This window comes from Cynoglossus semilaevis, chromosome 14 (genome assembly GCF_000523025.1).
Source record: "Cynoglossus semilaevis isolate Cse_v1.0 chromosome 14, Cse_v1.0, whole genome shotgun sequence".
Lineage (NCBI taxonomy): Eukaryota > Metazoa > Chordata > Actinopteri > Pleuronectiformes > Cynoglossidae > Cynoglossus > Cynoglossus semilaevis.
In genome coordinates, this window is record NC_024320.1 from 23,671,225 (window position 1) to 23,679,910 (window position 8,686).

Below are 8,686 nucleotides of genomic sequence, written 5' to 3' on the forward strand. Positions count from 1 at the left end.
TGTATTTATGTCTGTGTCTATATGTATATATTTATATCTGTGTGTATATGTACTGTATATATTTATATCTGTGTGTATATATATACACAGACTATGCCGACACACATACAATATATATATGAATATACATTATATGTATATATTTGTATATATACATATATATGTATATTTGTGTGTGTCTATGCCGACACACACATACAATATATATATGAATATACATTATATGTATATATTTATATCTGTGTGTATATATATACACAGACTATGCCGACACACATACAATATATACCTAAATATATGTGTATATATATATATGTGCTCCTACACATACACATATATATATACACATATATTTAGGTATATATTGTATGTGTGTGTCGGCATAGACACACACAAATATACAAATACACATATATATGTATATATGTGTATATATGTATATATATGTGTATATATATATATGTGCTCCTACACATACACATATATATATACACATATATATACATATTAGTCCTCTGTGTTGGCCGCAGACTCAGAACCGACACTTACTGTACGTACGTACATGTTACAGTAGTGGAGTGCAGTGCAGTGCACCTTTAAGCCTGCAGAGTGCAGCGGGTTCGTGTGTCCCTAAAGCTGCACGTATGACCGCACGTGCACATTACGCGCGCAAGCACACGCGCCCGCGCGCACGCAGATGCTTCACCGGGACAGTGTCCTTACAGTAACCTGGCAGGCAGGTCCCAGTGCAGGCGAAATGTCTGTGTCTTTAAAAAGAAGTGGAATACGGAGTGGTGCATGATGTCAGGCCGCTGCTGCTGCTGTACACTGCTCATGTGAGCGGCGTCCACTTCCTGTAAAGGGACAGAAGAGAACGGAGAGAGAGTGAAAGAGAGAGAGAGGCAGAAAGAGACAGAGGGTGGGGGAGAGAGAGAGAGAGAAGCGGAGGAAAGCGTTTTATTTTTTTTAACACCCCACAAACTTTGTAGGTTATCCGAGGAGAGAGCCTGCCACATCTGCGAGAGCTGCCAGCCGCGGTCCATGGAATAAAGCACGTTACGGGTAAATACATCCATGTACCTTCACTCCCGCCTCTGTCTGCTCCCGTCTTGTCTAATGTGTGGTTTATATGGCGCATAGGGTTTTTGTTTGTTTGTTTGTTTGTTTTGTTTTTTTCCTTTGACCATAACATCTTACCACTATCATCATGTCGCCTCGCCGCGTCTGCCTCCGCAGCTGCATGCAGCCACAGCAGCAGAGTTTATTGTCATCTCAACTTTAACTTTAACTTCCACCAAACGCTAGGGCTTCCTTCCACGCGTGAAGCCCACCTACCCACCCACCACATGTCAGTGGAAGGTTTCAATGGGAGTATTTGAATCCCCTGCCCTGTCTTAGGAAAGTGGTCTCATTTGGTTAACATTTATTTATTTTTTTTGGACAGTGCTTAAAAAACTCCGAGCCACAGGGTACAGTGTCATTAGTTTCAGCTGTTTGACTGGAGAAAGTGGTGTGATATTATTTTCTCTTGCGTCACGATGAAGTCAAAACAACACGAAAAAAATCTCCACCCATAATGCATCCATTGTGCTGCTATATGCTGCATGACTGCTGCAGGGAATACTTCACAGAGATCAGCTGAGGTCGCTGATGTTTCTGGCTGGAGCTGTATTTCACCAGCGTGTGCACGCTATTCTCTTATATGATCCGGGACATGCAGCTGCTCCCAGAGACTCATTCACAACATATCACCTCAGCCTGTGTGACGTGATAGCCCTGTGTTTTTTCTAAATCATGCAAAACTGTCACAGTCCGGGAGCCAAAATGGACACGGGGAGTTTGAAATAAATATGTGCATCTGTTTAGCAAAGTAAATGCAAACACTGTGATAGCCAAAGAACAAGTTTCCCCTCTCTTCACTTTGCCTTTGCTCGCAGTCAGATCTGTCACATGTGTCTGTGTTTACCTTACCTGAACCCTGCTGGAACCATCAGACTATATATATATGTACAGTTCCTCCCTGTTCTCCCGTGTCTACATGGTTGCAGTGTGCGGCTCACCCACATGTAGCTTGTGGCAATTTTCTTCATTTCCTGTCACTTTCCTTCTCTCTCGTACACATTCTTTCCTCCTGTCACCGTGCTCTTAATATTGTTCTCTGTAAACCACAGATTGAGTCACAGGTTTGTTGTCATGATAACGTGAAAAGGGGAAAAAACATTTTAGCTAGCCCTTTCCTCTGCTAACAAACCAGCCCTTGTGTAACTTTCCCAAACTCGTGGTACACAGACCGCCGAGAGAACACAGATTTCTTTTAACCTATGTGTAGTTTATTGGTAAATTAGGACTAAATTATTAGATAATTAAAATTATTTAATTTTTTTCTTTGTTGTAGATTTATTAGGAACCAAATTCACCAAATCCAGAATTCTTTTTTTTTAAATTTTGAACCTAAACTGTCTTGTAGAAGACGATAATAATTGGAGTAGTTTCAATTTTCTGTTGTGTTAAATGTTATATTTTTTTATTCTTATCTTCAAGGAAGAAAGATTAAGGAGTTATTTTAATTTATTGTGTTTACTATTTTGGTTTCTAATGAAGTGGAGGTTTATTGTACTATTTTGGTTTCTAATGAAGTGGAGATGTATAATTCATTAGGGGGCGCTCTTGGTATTTAAAGAGAGATTGAACTACATAATGATTTTTTTTTTCTTGTGCTGATATATTTAGTTTTCAGACGTGTCATACGATCACTTTTTTAGCAATTGATACATATGACAAATAGTATTTGAAACCAATGACTTACAGTATTCAGCAGGCAGGATTCTGGTCGTGGACTGATGGGGGTCACTATGCTAAGCTAGTTTCATGAGTCTGTTTTAAACATGTGTTTGCATTTTTGACTAGTTTTAATTCATTCAATACAATCACACATGCCTTTTATCATCTTTGGCTCAGTCTGACTTTGGTTTGTCTCTGAGAGACAAATGTGAAAGTTTTTCTTGTTTCTTCACTGACAACACAACAATATTATGCTGTTCACCTGGCACGTGTTCATTTGTAAACTTGGGCGTTAAAGTACTGGGTCATACGGTCGGAATTCTTCTGTTAATAAGTTATACATGCGGAAATGAACACCGGTCTCCTCCAATTAAACCACAGCTCGTTGCTTTTACTTGGTAACTTTATTTGGCCTTTATTTTAACAGTTCTTTAAAACATTTTTTCCTCAATGTTTTATACATTACATTCAGGTTTTGTACAGTAAAACAAAACGTATCCCTCAGCAGGTGAAAACCTGTTCAAACCAGAAAGGTTTTTTACTCACGGGCAACTGAACGTAACATGAGACATAGCCAAGTTTTTCCTGCGACAAAAAACATACATTTGGTTTTAAAGTATAGATATAGAACTGAATGTTTTATTATGTGCACACACACAGTTAATATACACAAACATAGGCTTGAAATAACATAGGAAAAATGTAAGCAATATAAAGAGAAATTAGGAATTAAGCATGTTAACCGCTAACAAGCATTAGCCACATGCTAACCTGCTGACAGCCAGTACATGCTAAAGATTTGCGCGCATGTGAAGGTCAACGAGTGACCGTGTATGTCCTTAACTGTACTCATGACGTTATCCAAATGTATTGCTCGTTGGTGTAGACTTGCTAACAGTTAGCGTGTGGACCGGAAATGTCCCGTCGCCAGTGGACTTAAATGAGACATTGGACGTCAAATCAGAGTTGAGATGAGTGTAAATAAGTCGTTTCTCATCGAGTGCTGGTGAACTGCAGCACGGAGGGCAGACAGATTCCTCGGTCCGATCGAGTTGTAAGTGTGGCTTGACTTGAATGTGCTAGTAAACATGCTGTGTGTGGGTAGGCTAGTGGTCCCTGATTGGCTCACTGCAGCTGAGCCTGTGTCATAAATTCAAATGAATCACTAAACTAGCGTTGCGTGAAGTTCACACCATGTTCAAAAAGTTATTTTTCTTCATTTTGACTGTTTGTCTTTTAGAGCCTTATCTGTTTCTGTGCTTCTCACATGTAATTACGTGACATCGTGACAGTTTGTGGAATCTCTTCTCCCAATATGGGGAAATCAGTTTAAAAAATATGACGCCTTTTTATTGCCAAGTCTCAATATCTTCACTATTAAAGATGACATGCATGGAAAAAGTCCAACCTTTTTTTTTTTCTTCTTTCTTTCTTTCCTTCCTTCTTTCTTTCTTTCTTTCTCAACGGAGGCCTTGCAGCACTCATCTTTGACTTGGACATCTGCCAAAGGGTTGTGATGCCTTTCAACAGCTGTATTTGTCTATGCCTGTGTGTGTTTGCGTATGTCACGGACCGGGTTAGCATATGCGTGTGTGTGTGTGTGTGTGTGTGTGTGCGCTCGCCGTGTCCTGGGATGCCCTGCCTCCATAGGCCTAACTCTATACAGCATTCCACAAGGGGGCCCAGGGTTGTCTGCAAGCGGGGAGTGTCAAGGAGCGAGAGCAGCAACACAGTTTCAAACATAACTCATGTGGGCACTGAGAGGGAAAGGCGAAGAGTAAATCTGTATCAGTCTTGCCTCAATAAGGATCTTGTTTCATCTTGTTTATGTTAGAGCCAAAAAACCTCTGTAAGTTATTTTCAAGTCCTTGTAGCAGATACGGTAGAAGAAGAAGAAGAAAACGTCTTCAATTACAAATATGTCAAAGAAAAACCACTAAGGCACGGTTAATTTCCACTGGTATGTGTGAGACTGGGACAAAACTTGCGGCCGGTCATAAACGAATTGGACAAAAACATATTCCTGGGGAGATTGAATGTACATGATGCTGATATCAAAAAAATAATCTTCCTTTTTTTACCCGTGCTATTTTAAAACACATCTATTGATCCGAAGTACAACATTTGAAACCTGGAGACTCTGTTCGTCCCGGGTGCAGATTCATTTGCTCTGTGTGAGCGTGCCCTCGTGCTTGGTGCACTTTCATCTGTATACTGTGTGTGTGGCAGACACACACATAAACACACTTTGCTATACTTGTGGGTTCCTCTTTTTTTCTCTCTCTCTCTCATAGCAAACTGCGATTGTTGCAGGGACACTTTGTCCTTCTGGGGACACTTTGCAGGGGACTGTTAGTTTTCAGGGTCCAGATATAGTTTGGAGTTAGGATTAGGATTAGAACTCAGATTTGAGTTACAATAAGGATTAGGATATAAGGCTTTTTATTTTGTTTGTGGTTCGGGTAAGAGGCTGAAAAAGGAAAGTGTTATGTCTATGTGATGTTCTTACAAAACCTAGAAAATAGTGCATGTGTGTAACTGTGTCCGTGTGTGTGTGTGTGTGTGATTTTCCTTTGTGATGAGTCACTGCTGATGGTATGCAATACAGGGCACCAGTCATACATCATCTTCCCTTCCATTGGTCTTGCACTTTCTCTATCTACACACAGCCTGTTCATGTTGAAACCTACACAGATATTAAAGGCTGCTGCTGCTGCTGCTGCTGCTGCTGCTGCTGCTCTGTTTAGGCCTGTTGGTTCAATGTGTTACCGAAGGTGAGCCGGAAAAATCCGCAATCACCTAATCCCATTGAAAGACCAAGAGTTCCAAATGAAGCCTGTGCACAGTTCATGTTTGAAGTTAATCACAACTTTCTCATTATTTTCTTCCAGACAAATCAGTTGTTCAACGGTCACACTCACAGTGCTGTAGTTTCCAATGGACTGTGAAAGTGTTAAAGTGTTTTTTGTCTTTTCTTCACGAGGTGGGAACAATTGAAATTTGACTGCCAATTATATTTTAACAGTGTCTCTGGCCAACAGATTACTTTGTCACGTACCAATTTTGAAATTCTGGTTGTGATTCAGAAGTTTTCACCTAAACCAGGCATGGACAAACTAAGGCCCGGGGGCCGGATGTGGCCCGTTCAGTTTTTTAAGGCGGCCCACCAAACTTTTCCAAATTATATCATTTATTTATATTATCATTATACTTAAATAAAAATTAAAAAAAATACATTTGTACTATGTTGATCTCAAATTTGGGAAATTGTTGTGTTAGCAGAAGATATGCTGTTAACAGGCTCCCCCTCGTAAGCACCAAGCATGTGGCTCCTCTGGGAATCAAAAAGACTCTGAGCTTTGAAGGCAGGCGTGCTAACCGCTACCTCCTCTGGGAATCAAACTTAAGACTCCGCGCTGTGAAGGTAGGCGTGCTAACCGCTACACTATGGAACTGACTCAGGTCAGGGTTTGATTACATTAATTAATCCTAAAGCCTGCAGATTCTAGCAAACCTCTTGGACAAAAATGTTTGCTAGGTTCCACCGAGATTTGAACTCGGATCACTGGATTCAAAGTCCAGAGTGCTAACCATTACACCATGGAACCACGTACTGCTGAACCTTTTCCCTAATACTCACATTTACCCAATAGCTGGTGTAGAAAATGATAAAAACATTTGAGCATTTTAGCATTTTAGCCTTTATGCATGAATATTACATGTCAAAATAATTACCAAAGAAATAGAGTCATCTTTCTTTAAAACTTACATGAAATCCTGATCCCTGATTGGTTGTATTGTCCCAACACCGGCACTTGTCTGGGCCTGATTGGCTTAGCTACTCAATCAGGTGGGGAAAAAAAAACATCAGTGATGCCTTCACTGTCCTGGGGAAATAATAAAACTGTTCATAGCCAAATCCATTACTGTGTTGATGCAGAGGGCAGTGGCTCATTTATGTGTTTGTCGTGGATCAATTCGATAATGTATTTGGAAAGAGAAAAAGAACATTGTCTATAGGTGTTGAAATTAAATGCAGTTTTATTTCAAACAGACCAATCAAAATACAAAAAGAAAGTATTTTTTTTCCCCCCATTGTTTGAGTCCTGCTCTTGGAGCGACTGTGACTCAGTTAGCAGCCAAGACGTTTGGCAGCATTCTTTACGCAAGACATGACAAAAATGTTTAATGTTAAGACATTTAAAAGATATTTTTATATGATTCAGTTGTGTGGCCCCAAGTCGGTCCAGCTCCCAGATTATATACGTTTTAATATGCGGTCTTGGAAGAGTAGAAACCTAGTTTCAAACGTCTGGTATTTCTATAAAATTTAAGATTGATTTTTTTTTTTTTTTTTACCATAGAGTATTGTAGAAAGGAAAAGACAAACGTACGCATTGGATTTACAAAAGAAAAAGCCCGAATTTATTAAAAGCAGATGGATATTGAGCCCGCGGTGACCTCATCGTGTCCTCATTTTCCCTCATTAACGCCGAATTACACCGGGCCTCATATCAAATCAGATTCACGGCCTAACGCTCAAATCTGGTTAAATTTACTCTAGTAAACCACATTATGGGTCAAATGAAAAATCTACTATCACCACCTGGTGGCCTCGCATTTTCCACGTTAGTCTGGACAAAGTGATACAGTGGCACAGTGGACGTTGCAGTTGCAGTTGCAGCCTTGTACAGTATTTGGCTGTTAGCTGCCGTCATTGTTGTGTGTTATTTTGCAGCCAGGAGGCGTGCATTCTGCATGTTTGCGGTGTAAGCCACACCACAGTGTAGTTCCTTTAATGCAGCGCTCATTCACTTCTGTGGTGGATCTTATTTTCTTGAAACTTCCACTTCGACCTTACGTCAGCGGCGGATTAGATGAGAGGATGAGATCGAGTGTTGTTTGTGTGTGTTTGTTAAAAAAAAACAAAAAAAACAAAAAATGGATTGGTCATTTTTTTTGAACTGACACTCAGGAGACAGGAGGCGCTGCGGAGTGACTGGCCGCTGTCGTGACTGTTGAAAGCTACACTCCATAAGGAATCTTGAAGTGTAAGTGATTTGGCCCGCCCCGAGTTCATTTCAGGAAGTCTTCCAAGAACCGAGACAATGAACAGTAAACAGGGCATGTTCCTCAGAACAATTCCACATAAGATCTCTAACGTCACGTGTCTGTCTCTGTGTGTGTGTCTGTGTGTGTGTGTGTGTGTGTTTAGGAGGTGGGGGGAGGGGGGGGGTTGTTTTCTTCTCAAAATTCAGCTGCCCCCACACCACACAGTAACTGAAGCAATTACATTTCATGTTTGGAGTCTATGCTCTGTATTTGTACTTGACAAGGAGCAAATGTGCAAACTCTCTCTCTCTCTCTCTCTCTCTCTCTCTCTCTTTCATTCTCTGTCCCAGAAATTTCTGGTAAGTAACATGATTGGCCGTTGGCACAGTGCCTAGCAGGATCACATGCCATGAATGTCCTGTCTGTGTTGTGTGTGTGTGTGTGTGTGTGTGTGTGTGTGTGTGAGCTTGTGACTTGAGACGTCCATGCATTAGTGCATGTATAATAAAAGAAGAAGAAGAAGAAGAAAAAATAAACAGGATCAGCAGTCTGTGCACTCTTGGTAGTCACTACTAATCTCAGCAGGAGTAGAAGCAGCTAGCCATAGCATAAAGCTACACCCCCCCCCCCCCCACCCCCCCCCCCCACAAAAAAACCCCAAAAAAAAGAAGACTCTGCACCAAACCCTGGATTATTTAACCCTGTTGTGATCAAAGTGATTTCTGTGAGGTTATTTCTACAACTGTTTCTAACACATGCTGTGTTGATGATGTCATCAGCAGCTCTACTGGTCACTGACACACATGCACGACAGACTGCAATCACGAGTGGAGTTAGAAGAAATCAGTGAAGA

At 40.8% G+C, this 8,686-nt stretch overlaps 1 protein-coding gene and 1 non-coding gene across 2 annotated transcripts in view; one reads left to right on the forward strand and one right to left on the reverse strand.

The window, feature by feature from the left end:
• The first annotated feature begins 603 nt into the window (after positions 1–603).
• nacc2 (NACC family member 2) overlaps positions 604–8,686 on the forward strand; it is a 41,867-nt gene continuing 33,784 nt past the window's right edge. Inside the window, exon 1 of the mRNA XM_008325943.3 lies at positions 604–1,062. The gene's annotated coding sequence lies outside the window, so the exon portion shown is untranslated. The remainder of the gene's footprint in view (positions 1,063–8,686) is intronic.
• On the reverse strand, positions 6,318–6,389 carry trnaq-uug (transfer RNA glutamine (anticodon UUG)). Its single transcript has one exon. It is a non-coding gene; the product is annotated as a tRNA-Gln (tRNA).